Below are 14,294 nucleotides of genomic sequence, written 5' to 3'. Positions count from 1 at the left end.
TTACAATCAGGAAGCAGTAGAAGTAGCCAAAAAGGACTGTGAAGGAAGGGAAATCATACCTTACCTCGGGCCCGTTGCAAGACAGGTCAGCCCCACTCTGTCAGTGGTTTGCTTTCCCAGGGTGGTTGTATGTCAAGTACATAGGCACTTCCTAGTTTTGCTTGTCTGCCCAGGATGAAAACGGGAAGTGGGCATTCAAGAATCATCTGGTTGGTTTGATTGGGCTGTATTCACTTGCTAGGTTTCTGTGTCTAGGAGACTGAAGTGGTCACAGTGAGCAGAGGATAAGCTTCTTGACCTTATTTCCATCATGTAGAACTGCATGGTCTTTGCAGCAACTTACTCAGCAAACCGGGCAAATGAGTTAAATATTTGATGACATAAACATACATATGCGAACTATTTGGGTGATTTCTGTGTGTATGGTTGTGTGGCATTTTGGTAAAAATTGTTCTTGAAAATGTGGGGAAAAAATTTTTAAGTCCTATTTAAAGTTCTATCAACATTTGGGTGAGGCCTGTTTTATATAAGCATGTAATCTGTTATGTAATGTATAATCTGTAGGTGAGAAAAATCTTATCTGCTGTAGTATGAATACAGCAGACATTTTTAGTAAAGATGCTGACCATTCCAACTTACTAATATTTACTAACATTTCCAAAGCAGAAATGAAAATAGTGCTAGATAAGCTTATAGATGATTTTATTTAGGGAATAGACAAGAGGACAGAATGAGAGGTTAGAAAGTGACATGAAAGGCTCATAGTTTTCTTAATTCATCAGTGGTCACATTTAATTTTGGGGATCACATCCTGGATATCTGGAAGCTTCCAGTTCATTCCAGCATTTTGGATGCTCATGTGGACATAGCTAATGGGATAATTGAAACCTAAGGACTTGTTTGAATAATAGAAATAATCATTTCCAGTCACATCAAGTTAAATGAACCACAAAAATCATGAAGTTAAAGACAAATCAATATTCATTTGGTGGTTCTGTTCAGTTTATTGCAGTTAATGATCTTCGATTGAATTTGCGGCTCTTGGAGTTTGTTTGGAAGTAGGCCATCACATGCCGACATGAAATACCAAGTCATTTAAATTAGATACTGAGCATGCTCGTAGGAAGTACTTATTCTTGGAGGCTGCAGTGTGGTTCAGTTTTCTTCTGGTGGCAGGAGCAGAAAAGAGATCACCGTGTGCCCTTTTGTCATCATTCTGTCAGAGAGCATATAATCTGTCTCTGGAAACCAGAGGCCTGAGACAAAGAGAAGCATGGAAGTTGTTAGCAAAAGGCTGTTTGGTGAGTTAACTAGCTGTTTTATTCTATTCTGTAATTCCTAGCAAGGCTCTGTCTTTACTTGTATCTTCAGCATTTTTTTGTACTAAGCTGTAGCTTTATGTAGCAAAATAACTTAGCTCAGGTTGGGAAAAAATTGTTTCTGCTTTCCATATCTCACTCTTTTGAAATATTTTCAGTATATTTCTGAGGTGACAAGTTTGTGAATTGCTATGATGGTATTCCTCCGTGTTCTCCACAGATTTCATTTGCTCACTGGTGCTGAATAACGCTAGCAGAATTGTGTGCTGAGGGAATTCAGGATTTGTCTGGGTGGACAGTTTAACAGTTTTGCTCTTGTATTTTAATTAAATTAATCATTTTTTTACTTTCACATTTTAAAACTATATGTAATAAAGCAGTGGTAAGAATTCAGCCTAAAAGCAAGAATTTTAAAACTGTATCTAATAAAGTAATAGCACAAGAGCAAGAATTCTTTAAAGAGAACGAGAGGCTCTGTTGTCCATGTTTTTACATAGGTGGTTCAAAAATAAATTGGCTTTGTAATGTAATTGATCATTTAAAAAATACTCTAAAAATGGTATGAATTTGCTAACACTGTAAAATATGTTGCAGTTATTCAGGATTCATATTTGGAATTTGTTTTTAGTTATTGAATTAGCTATAGAAGTGTTGTGAGTACAGTAATTGTGCCATTTGGGGCTGTTCTTACTTCCCTTGAGCTCATATTACGGTGATTGCTGGGCAGATAATCTTAAAATGTTTTGTGATTATTTGTTACCCAACATATTCATGTTTTACCATGAAGTTAAAGGAGAAAAAAATTTTTGCAATTTTTTTATATTCATAATATCAAGCAACATTTAAAATCTATGCATCATTATTTCATAATAAACGTGATTTTGATTATGTTTATAATAAATAAACTTGGCAAACAAGTCGTCAGGGTATTCTCCTAAAAACTAAAATCTCATACTCTGCCCAAGATAAATCATATTTTTTGAAGATTTGAAGAAAAAGCATAAAATTACCATGTTTATTTCCTTGGGGGCAATCATGTTGGTGAGTAAACAGAAATGTCAGGTAGGGAAATTGAGGTATAGAAGGTGCATTAAAGAGCTCTAGAAAAACGACGAGGGGGTGGGAGAAATAGGAAGAGAATACTAAAAGCCTAGTGCCTTCAAATGCCAGGCAATTATGGGCTGCTTTCTTAAAATATCTTTGTTTTGAGAACTGCCCCCACTATGCCATTTTCCAGGATTGGCACCTGTGAAGGAGGTGGGTGTATACTTAAGCTTGTATATTCATGGAAAAGGGAGGGTTAGCAGTTAGAAATGAGAACTGGGTGGCATCCTCAAGAAATCGATTCCCACTTCTACACACTGACTCACTTGTGTGGCCTGGGGTGGCACGCATACCTGGTTTATTTCCATTTATTTTTAATATATAATAATATTTTCCTATGGTAATAGAAGGTTCATTTAAGGTTTCTAAAGTAATAATAAGATGATTTCTTGGACTGTGGCAAAGATTTGCCAGGGCCGTATGTCATTCACAGAGAGCTACTGTGGGGAAAAAAGCAAGTACTGCTTTGATAGAATCCTATCAACTGTTTTCTTTCTTAATGAAAAATATTTTGAATGTGTAAGTTCTCTGTGGTCTTTGAATTTTTCAGAGATACATATTCCGTGTATATTATATAATCAGAAGATTGCAAATTTTAACTTTTCCCCCCATATTTACTCATGAAATAATCATGAGATTTTCATGGCAAAATACACTATTTTCTTTTACATATTTAGTCCCATTTACCTCTAATCATAGATCTTCAGTAGAAAATAAATGGATAATGAGTAGAAGGTCTATTAAAGAAAATAGTAAGAAATACTGGGGAAATGAAAAGAAAAATTACTGATGACAAGGATTTCTTTGCCAGGTTTCTGAAGATGAAGCATATACCTCTGTATTTGTTCTTTTCCACATCATTAAATTCATGCAGTCACTTATTTAACTTAACATCTGCCTAATGAGGAATATTTATTTCCCTAGCTTTTATGAAGTTCAGTAGTACTTAAAGGTCCCCAGTGGTGTTAGCTGAAAATGTGGTCTGTGGTCAAGTAAGTTTGGGTAACAGTGGGCCTCTAACATCTTGTTCAGGACTTTTTTCTCTGGAATATGGTTTACTTTGAAAAGAGAAACCAATGCATGGTGTTAAACATTAAGCACACATCTTAATTCTGAATATTAAAATTCCGTATATTGAAATATCAAGAAAAATGAAGGAAGAATTAAGGGTTTGTATATATCTTCCAGAAAACTACCTCAATTCTTTTCTCATTATGTATTTAGAAGAACCATCTTAGAACTATGGTGTAAATGGGACTTACAGGGTATGATTAGATTTGGTGATAAAAATGATGCTAAAGTTACATTTTTTTAAAGTCCTAAACTGTAGAAGCGTTGGCAGTGAAGCATTTGGGGCACAATGTGACCACATAAGGATTTTGATAATTCTCACAAGTTCTCATTCATTCTCAAAGTTACTTTAGATTAGTCCCATGGAGAAACAAATTGATTTTTAAAATATGATTTGTAATGGGAAATGACTGGAAGTTATAGTCTCGTGGGCCTGGGTATTTCTCTATCTTCTGTGTTTTCAGTAGTAAACAAAAATGTCAATTCTTTTTCATAGATTTATAGGAATTGAATTTTATGAAAATAACCTAGCATAATGTTAGTCACAAAATAGGTATAGAATGAATTTCTGTCTTCTTAATTTCCTTTCCAAACAATTAAGTTATTTTCTGTATTAAAGATTTTTCAAAATATTACCTATCAGCTGTCTGAAATATCAGGTTCATAAATATACTGATTTACAATGGCAACCACTCCATATTCTTGCCTGGAGAATCCCATGGACAGAGGAGCCTGGCGGTCTACACACAGTCCATATGGTCACAAAGACTCGAACACAACTGAAACGACTTAGCACGCATGGATAAATAATAATATACTTGGAATCTCTTTATAATAACATACTTTTTAAACCAGAATGCATGCACGATGAAATGTTAAAAGGGTCTCAGTGGCTTAGTCAACTTCTAAAAATAGAGGAGTTGCTGAATACCTGTTATGTTCCAGCTGTGTTTGGCCTAGTATAAGTGATAAGTATTTTAGCTAAAAAGCAAATACTCAGATTTGTTTCTATTAGTATTTAAACAATGTTAAATAAATAAAATTAGACTTAGTGAAGTATGAACTCTTAAATTAGTGGAAACCTAACTGTCCCATACACAGTAGGCACTTAGCTAAACGTTTGAAAGTGAAGTCGCTCAGTCACGTCTGACTCTTTGGAACCCCATGGACTGTAGCCTACCAGGCTCCTCAGCCCATGGAATTTTCCAGGCAAGAGTACTAGAGTGGGTTGCCATTTCCTTCTCCGGGGGATCTTCCTGACCCAGGGATCAAACCTGGGTGTCCCATATTGCAGGCTTTACCGTCTGAGCCACCAGGGAAGCTTAACTAAACATTTATAAATTGAATTTTTTCTTCTCATATTTTTAATCCATATCAATGAATAGCCTGCTTAAGAGCTTATATTTTGTTTTTTTGTTCTCTACTTTTGTAAAACTTGTCTTTCTAAAAAAAAACTTCATAATATTATTAAGAACACATTAAAATTGTTAGATTCCATTCTGTTATGTAATCTCCAATGAGACAATAATATGACTTGATAGAGACTTTGAAAAAGAAAACTGTAAATAATTCATTGTTGACCTTGATAAATTTTGTAATTACTAATAGCCAGAAAGTCTGGAACTCTGTGCCCAGCCATTGAGATCTGTCTCAATGTAGCCCTTTTAGAGCAAAGTTGTTCAGCTATCAGAGAGCGAATGGCTGTGTGGGTTGGCATTGGAAAAACACCCTAAACACTTTGGCTTTAGGGCCATGCCCATTGTACACTTGCTTCTCTCGAGCACATTTCTTCTGACACTGGCTTTTTGGCAAATTTAAAGTCAGTTAACTAACTCAATATAAAACTTTTAATGAGAGCTCGGGGGGGCGTAAATGATTTAAGATATATACATCAAAATGTTATGCATATGTAATCCCATTACTTAGGGCTTCACTGGTGGCTCAGTGGTAATGAGTCTGCCTCCCAGTGCAGGAGACTTGGGTTTAATCCTGGGGTTGGGAAGACCCACCCCCTGGTTAAGGGAAAGGCAGCCCACTCTAGTATTCTTGCCTGGAACATCCCATGGACAGAGGAGCCTGGCAGACTGTATAGTCCATGGGATTGCAAAGAGTTGAACACAACTGAGCAACTAAACCTTTTACTTTCAATCCCATTACTTAACCTAACTTGACATATCTCTTTAATTAGGTCATTAATAGATGGTCACTGAACTCGCATCAAATTCCTGTGAGTTTACCCTCAGTCTGTTGTTTCTTTGATGTTTTGTAGATAGTGCCCAGATGACCTGCTCCATTTCAGGTCGTCAGCCTCTCAGTTGCAGTTTCTGACTCAGTCGTTTTCTCATCTAGATTCTTCTTAGCAACCTTTCATCAAGTACTTGTTTGGATGTACAGCTCAGACATTTAGTCCAGGAATCATATTTCAGTGTTTCTATTTCTTCGGTTCGTTTTGCTCTTTCTTCCCATTAATCTTCGATTCATTCATCTGTAGGCTTTTTTTTTTCTTTTAACTTGGCCATTTTGAAGCTTGTGGGGATCTTTGTTCTCCAACCAGGGATAGAACCCTGGCCCCTTGCAGTGCAAGGATGGAGTCCTAACCACTGGGCTGCCAGGGAATTCCCAGGATTGCTCATCCAGGTCTTTGCTCATGTCTCCCACAGAAGAAAAGAGACTTTCAGTTAGTCACGTGCATGGGATCGGTCTTGTCTGACTAACGCTATATAGTTTTGGTTTTGTGTAGCCTGTATTTCCTCGGGCGTCATTGGCTTGAGCAACAAAAAGTAAGATCTACAGGTCAGAATAAAGGTTAAAAATAATAGCAGCAGTAACAATAGCTTTACGTCATTTCCAAACAGAAATATCTCCTTCCTACCCACATTAAGCTTAATGTTCGAATGCAAACAAACCATCTCAGGTGCTCTGGTTTCTAGAATGTCTGTTCTGTTTGATTGACTGACTGTGGGCATGCCCTCCTTGCCAGGTCTGCCACACATTTTCCTCGGGGGTTGAGCCTTAAAATGGCTTGGATTATAGTGTACGGTAATAACCTCAAAATGATGCCTCCTCAGCAAGTCTTTAGCCCACTGGCTCTGAACTGAATTTGTAAACTTTTTCTCTTCTGTCACGATGACATGCTATTTCTTCCCCATTATCCTGAATGCTGCCAGGGAGATAACAGAATGGCCCTTCATTCTGAGTCTCAAGCCTCCTGCCTCTTCAGTGACATACTCAGACTCACGTGGAAGTAAAATACCTACTGGCGGCTTCCCTCACCCAGGCACTTACTTTAGGGGTGCTTTGTTTTCATTTTGCTTCGAAAAATTGATAGTTTGATTTGGTTAGCAGTTTAGGCTCTTATTCTGGCATCTCTGTTAAATTTAAAATTAATTTAAACTGTGGTTTTCCTTGCTTTAACCTAACAAGTGTACATGCTCTCAAATCTTACTGTATTCTGAGAAGCAAGGGTACAAATGTTGCTGAATCTGGGACCAAGGACACCTACCCCAGGTTATTTAGGGGCCTGAGATGGGCGTGGTCGGTTTATTCCAGCATGCTCTGCAGGTTGAATGTCAGTCTTATTTCATTTCTGAGAAATGAGACAGACCAAGTTTCTCATTAAGCCTAGCGTAGAATTGGTATTTTGGTGGTTTAAGAGCCATATTTACCCCACTGTAAAGGACTAGATGGGCTTCCCTGGTGGCTCAGTGGTAAAGAACCCGTCTGCCAATGCAGAAGATGCGAGTTCGATCCTTGGGTCAGGAAGATCCCCTGGAGAAAGGAAATAGCAACCCACTCCAGTATTCTTGCCTGGGAAATCCTGTGAACTGAGGGGCCAGGCCAGACAACAGTCCATGGAGTCTCAAAGAGTCAGACATGACTGATCGGCTAAAACAACAACAACCAAGGACTAGATACTGAATATGCAATTTAGAGAACCCTTAATGAAAAATACACATCTGAGTAAAATCCTGCAAATATTCTGAGATTTTAATTTTTGCCATTTTTCAAGCATAAGTTTAAAATCTACTTTGTAAGGATAGAAAAATCACAAGTTTAGAGCAGAGGATCTGGGACTTATGTGATACAGATGGAATTACCCTTGCTGAAGCCATCATTTAGCATGGAAGATGTCCAATGGAAGAGGTTCAGAATTAGGGATCTTCATATCTGTTCACGGCTTGTCTGCTGTCTAACACACGTCTTTGGGGCTTTTTTTTTTTTTTAAACAGTTCTAATCAGCTATGGTAGAATTTTTTTTTCCTGTGTATCAGAAAGGGAAGTGTGCTTTGAATATAAGCATAAATTTTTCTTGGAGCTAGACTTTTTCCTTAAGAATAAATCTCTGAAAATACAGTTTAAGTCAACGAGAAAGTACAATTTTCATCTACTAAAAGCAACTTTATAAGTATTTCAGAAACATATCTTTCTTTTGAGGCCAAGTTGCTTGTGTCAAGAAAAGGAGAACGGCGGCAGTTAGCATCCAGCCAGCAAAATCCATCTGGAAGATGAATAACTTAATCTTAGTAAATAGTGAAAAAATCTTTCTGTATCAAAAAATAGAAACTGTAGGGCAAAGGATGTGAAGGTCGGGAAACTTCATCAGCTCATCTGTTTCCTAGTTGGTCAGAGACCTTCCCATTTTCACTACCTTTTTCCACTTCCCTAAAGAGTTAATAAGGAAGCAAGAGGTGTTTTTTTTTTTTTTTTTTTTTCCATAACCAAAGAGTTGGCTGGTTTATAGATTTTGGCAAAGGCATTTGACGGGATTACTGATGTAATACTAGGCAGTGACATGAAGCTTAGTGCATTGAATGCTTTGTAGGTCTTATGGAGGAAGGTTATGTTGTATCTGTTTTTCTTTTTTTAATGCTTAAAAATTATAAAGTAATATTGTAAAGATATTACAGGCCTACAAAGGACAGGAATAAAAATGCCCACCTACTCACTATCATGGAAAAAGAAATGGCAGCCCACTCCAGTATTCTTGCCTGGGAAATCCCATGGACAAACTACAGGCAGAAGAGTTGGACAGAAATGAGTGACTAAACAATATTTACTATCTAGTTTAAGAGGAAAGAAGTTGCCAGTACATTTTAAGCCTTGTATGTCATGTGTACAATTTATGACTGCACTGCACATTTCAGTTATTTTCAGGTAGCTGAGGAGTGACTTCATATTAAACGTCCAGTTCCTCTTTTAATGTTAGATTTATATCATATATCAGTAAACAATTTTGAGATATTATTCAATTTCTATTTTTTCCTCCTGTTTGGTTTTTTTTTATTATAACAAATTTGAATCTTTGATAGTGTTTTCCTCTGTATAAAATTGTTCTCAAAAAATAATTGAAGCTACTTGATCAGGTAACTAAGATGGTGACTTTTAGCAGTACTGGGCTGGAATAGAAAGACCATAGCTATCAGAGCAGTTTTTGTGAAACAACTGCCCTGTGAGTATAAAGAAAGGAAGACAGTGGAAGTTGCCCCTTACAACTTTGGGACTTTGTCCTTGGGTCTTGTAAAACCTCCTGCCTCCAGCTAAGTAATGGTCCCTGGGTGTTTAGTGATCATGTCCTAGTCCCCAGAACCTGGAAGGTCACCTTACATGGCAAAGATTTCGTACCAGGACTTCCTTAGTGGTACAATGGCACGGTGGATGGGAATCTGTCTGGCGATGCAGGGGACGTGGGTCTGATCCCCAACCTGGGAAGATTCCACATGCTGCAGACCAGCTAAGCTTGTGTGTCACAAATACTGAAGCTCACATGCCTTAGAGCCTCTGCTCTAGAGAAGCCACCGCAGTGAGAAGCCTGCACACTGCAATGAAGAGTAGCCCCTGCTCACCATAACTAGAGAAAGCCTGCATGCAGCAATGAAGGCTCAGAGCAACCAAAAAGAAATATTAAAAAAAATACCTTGAGATGGAGAGATCATCCTGGATGCTGGGAGTTGGAAGTGTGTATAATCACAAGTGTCCTTGTAAGGGGAGGTGGGCAGAGGAGATTTCAGGCACAAGAGGAGAAGGCAGTCTGACCCCAGAGGCATCAATGGAGTGGTGGGGCCGCAAGCCAAAGAACACCAGGAACACCAGCCTCTATCAGTAGAAGAGGCAAGGGATTGCTTCTCTTCCAGAGCCTCCCCGAGGGACTGTGGCCCTGCCAACACCTTGATTTTCATGCAGCTTCAACTGGTTTCAGCCTGTTTTCTTATCTACAGAACTGTGAGAGAATAAATCGCTATTGCTTTAAGCCACGAATGTTGTGGTAATGTGTTATGATAGTCATAGGAAACTGATGGCACACCACCGACCTGGGTTGTTTGGCTCACGCGCATTCCACCTTTGTCATGTCATCCTTCACAGATCTCTGTCTGCAGAGACAATGGCAGAGTCTGGACGGGTAATCTCACAGTTGAGAAAGGCCTGAACCAGGGACCCAGAGACTTGGGTGTTACTCATCCTACATAGCTATGAGACTTAAAGGAATTCTGGCATAAACATACCTGTCTTATTCTGAAAAGGATGAAGACAGCTCGCTCACAAATTTGAAAACAACACGGGGAGAACTTTAAAACAAATAAGAAAGATGACACAGAAAAATAATAATAGAAAAATAACTAAGTCAGGAGAAACTTGGAGTAAGTCACTTTACCTTTGCTGGCCTCTGATTCTTGACTGCAGAAAGAGGCCTGTTATTACCATCCATGTAAGGATTAGGCTGAACATCATAAAATGCTGCTCACATATTTAGGTTGTTTTACAATCGTTATTACCGTGTTTCATCCCATGACCACAGTGTTTGCTAATTGAATTTTTGGAGGAGATGGGAGTACTCTTTCCTCTTTGCACATTAACACAAAACATTTTGTAAGTCATGTATCTGACAAGAGACTTGTATTTAGAATACATTTTTTAAAATTCCCACAACTCAATCATAAAAAGGTAAATAGCCCAATTTAAAAATGGGGAAGAGATCTGAATACTTTGCCAAAGAAGAGTAAGTCACTGCAAGATGCTAAACATCATTAGCCATCACAGAAATGCAAATCAAATCCATAATGAGCTCTCACTTCAAACCCAGTAGGATAGCTGTAATCAAAAAGATGGGCAATAGCACACATTGACAATAATGTGGAAAAATTACAGCTCTCCTCCATTCCTGGTGGGAACATAAAATGATGCAGCTGCTTTGAAAAACAGTTTGATGGTTCCTCAAAAAGCTAAACATGGAGTTACCAAATAACTGGGTGGTTCCACTCCTTGTTGTATATCCAAGAGATTTGGAAACATATGTGTATGCAGAACATGTACACGAACATTCCTAGCAGCATCATTCAGAATAGCCTCAAAGTGGAAGCAAATGACAACTTGTAAGTGGATAAACAAAAGGTACTCTATCCAAACAAGGGAATAATGCTTGGTGACAAAAAGAGATGAAGTATTAGTACATGCTGTAACATGAGTGAACCTTGAAAACATTATGCTAAATAAGAAGTCATTCAGAAAAGACCACATATTATATGATCCTATTTATATGGCTTCCCAGGTAGCTCAGTGGTAAGGAATCCACCTGCCAATGCAGGAGATGCAGGTTCGGTCCTTGGGTTAGGAAGATCCCTTGGGGGAGGAAATGGCAACCCACCTCCAGAATTCTTGCCTGGAGAATTCCATGGACAAAGGAGCCTGGTGGGCTACAGTCCATGGGGTTGCAAAAGAGTTGGACATGACTTAGCGACTGAACAACAATGTGTATATGAAATATCCAGAAAAGACAAATCTGTAGAGACAGAAAATAGATTGGAGGTTGCCAGGAGCTAAGAAGAGGAGGTAATGACAAACTGCAGATGGGTCCAGGTTTTCTTTTGAGGTGGTGAAAATATTCTAAAGTTGATTACAGTAATAGTTGCTCGGTTTTGTGACTATCTAAAAACAATCATACAATTTAAATGATTAAATTCTATGGTACATGAATCCAAAAAGAAGTTATTTTTTTAAAGAAATACTAGATCATTATAAAGAAAATGGAAAATACAGAAAATAATTAAGGCCACTAAAACTACTGCTAATTTCACCAACCAGAGAAACCAAGAATATTTTTAATATATTGCCTTCTGGTTTTTTTCCTCTGATATGTAGACCCTCCCCAAGTATACACTTTTTCTTCCATAATAGGTACCATATAGAATATATAATATTTTTATCTCTTCACTGACAGTTTATTTTGAGCATTTTCCGAAAGATTTTAAAAATAAGTTTACTGTAAAAAATGATACGTGCTTTTTATAGAAGTTTTAAAAAATGAACAAGTAAAAAGGAAAAAATAAAATCATTCATGATCCTGTTTTAATATTGATATTTTGCTAGGTTTTGATTTTTGTGTGTGTTCACTTTTAACCTGATGCTTTTGAATAATGGCTGTCTTGACTTCAGATGACTTTTCCATATCTAATTTATGTGGTTTTCCCCCTAATTAGCGAATGTCTGTTTGTTCCATCTGTCTTATAGTCATTTCTTTTTAATTTCATTTGGAAGCACCAGGGTTACTGAGTAGCAAGATAGAGGAAGTAATTGAATCTCAGTCATGTTGAATTTGAGGAAATAGATCAAATTAGTGATTTTATGTTTCTTTCCATTACAAGGATTATAAAAAATTATATATTTTTTTAACTTTTTATTTTGTTTTGGGATATAGCTGATTAACAATATTGTGATAGTTTCAGGTGGACAGCAAAGAGACTCAGCCATACATATACATGTATCCATTCTCCCCCAAACTCCCCTCCCATCCAGGCTCCATATAACACTGAGCAGAATTCTCTGTGGTGTACAGTAGGACCTTGTTGGTTATCTATTTTAAATATAGCAGTGTGTACATGTTCATCCCAAACTCTATAACTATCCCTTCTCCCCATCCTTCCCCTTTGGCAGCCGTAAGTTCATTCTCTAAGTCTGTGAGTCTGTTTCTGTTTTGTAAGTAAGTTCATTTGTATAATTTCTTTTTAGATTTTACATATAGACAATGTCATACTAAAAAATTTAAATATAGAGTAGCCATCAGTTAAAATCAAAAGAGAAAGAATTCCAGTTTGGTTTTAATAAAAATAAATAAACAAGTATACTTTTATGTAAATGTGTTGATAAGTACATTTTGAAGAATTAATCTGTGCTCTCGTTTGATCTTAATTATTTATAATTTTTGAAATATTATGTGACCAATGTGTTCAGAAATTCACCAGACATCTTACACAGTTCACGTTAGCAATTGTTGAGTGTCTGTTATCTCATATAATCCTCACAAGAGTCTATGGGCAAAGGTATCATTATCCCCATTTCAGAAACAGGAAAACATGTTGAGAGCATTTCTTTGAAGTTAATAGAGCTGGTAAATAGTGGAGCCAGGATTTAAACCCAGATTTAGGTAACTTCAGAATTCCTTGTCTCAAACCTGAAGAACTCTTTGTGTTTTCAATACTGTTCCAGTCCTTGCGCTAGATTCCAGTGAGCCTCAGACAACTCGTAATCTGACCTGTAGAGAGGAATCTTGACAAACCTAGAGAGCATATTAAAAAGCAGAGACATCACTTTGCCGACAAAGCTGTGTGTAGTCAGAGCTATGGTTTTTCCAGTAGTCATGCAGGGATGTGAGCACTGAAGTGTAAAGAAGGCTGAGCACCGGAGGGTTGATGCTTTCGAACTGTGGTGCTGGAGAAGACTCTTAAGAGTCCCTTGGACTGCAAGATCAAACAAGTCAGTCCTAGAAGAAATCAACCCTGAATATTCATTGAAAGGACTGATGCTGAAGCTGAAGCTCCAATACTTTAGCCACCTGATGCGAAGAGCCAACTCTTTGGAAAAGACCTTGATGCTGGGAAAGATTGAGGGCGGGAGGAGAAGAGGTCAACAGACGATGAGATGTTTGAATGGCATCACCGACTCAGTGGACATGAGTTTGAGCAAACTCCAGGAGATGGTGAAGGACAGGGAAGTCTGGCGTGCTGCAGTCCTTGGGGCCGCAAAAAGTCAGACATGACTTAGCCATTGAACAACAACAAAGAACTTTTGTTCTTTCTGCCTAGCTTTTCTGCTAGGCAGAAAAGCAGGGGTGGGTCACAGTCAAAGCAAGAGTGACCAGCAAGAGCAAAGACTTGAAGATCTCTTCAAGGAACAGTTACTCCAGGGCTGCTAGAGTACTGGGGATGAGGACTTTGGGTAGGCAGCTCAGGAGGTGAGGAGGGAAGTGCTCAGGAACATTGGTCACCCATTTGTAAGGGTTTACGTAGGAGAGCAGAGCAAAACAAACTTCCATATTAGAAAGGTAAGTCTGCCTCAGTGTGGAGGATACACTGGCAGAGGAGGAGGTGTTAGGAAGACATCAGCGATCTTGATTGAGGGAGAGGGTCGAAGTGAGGTGATAGTCCTTGGAGGAGTGAAGGGTGGGGAGCGGGGCAGTGCACACAACCTGTGTGAACTAGTCTTCGAGTAGAAAGAAAGCACTTCCCTGATGACTCACATGGTAAAGAATCTGCCTGTCGTGTGGGGAACCCCTGGGTCGGGAAGATCCCCTGAAGGAGGACATGGCAGCCCACTCCAGTACTCTTGCCTGGAGAATCCCACGGACAGAGGAGCCTGGTTGGCTGCAGTCCATGGGGTCGCGAAGAGTTGGACATGACAGAGCGGCTAACACTTTCACAACTTCACTTAAGATGTATCAAAGAATAGGATTGCCTAAAGTGTGGTTTTTATCTGGAAAGTAGGAGCCAGGAGAGAGTAGCTTGAAGATGCAGGAAAGAGAAGAAACAATGT

At 38.4% G+C, this 14,294-nt stretch overlaps 1 protein-coding gene and 1 long non-coding RNA gene across 14 annotated transcripts in view; both read left to right on the top strand.

Annotated features, from left to right (window-relative positions):
• PLEKHA5 (pleckstrin homology domain containing A5) overlaps positions 1-14,294 on the top strand; it is a 256,829-nt gene that overhangs the window by 91,502 nt on the left and 151,033 nt on the right. The gene's annotated exons all lie outside the window — the stretch shown is intronic.
• On the top strand, positions 3,563-9,407 carry LOC145546191 (uncharacterized). The gene is made up of 2 exons (XR_014082638.1): positions 3,563-4,638; positions 7,366-9,407. It is a non-coding gene; the product is annotated as an uncharacterized LOC145546191 (long non-coding RNA).

This window comes from Giraffa tippelskirchi, chromosome 4 (genome assembly GCF_054371585.1).
Source record: "Giraffa tippelskirchi isolate mGirTip1 chromosome 4, T2T-mGirTip1v1.2.pri, whole genome shotgun sequence".
NCBI lineage: Eukaryota > Metazoa > Chordata > Mammalia > Artiodactyla > Giraffidae > Giraffa > Giraffa tippelskirchi.
This window is presented reverse-complemented; position numbering and strand designations above follow the sequence as displayed.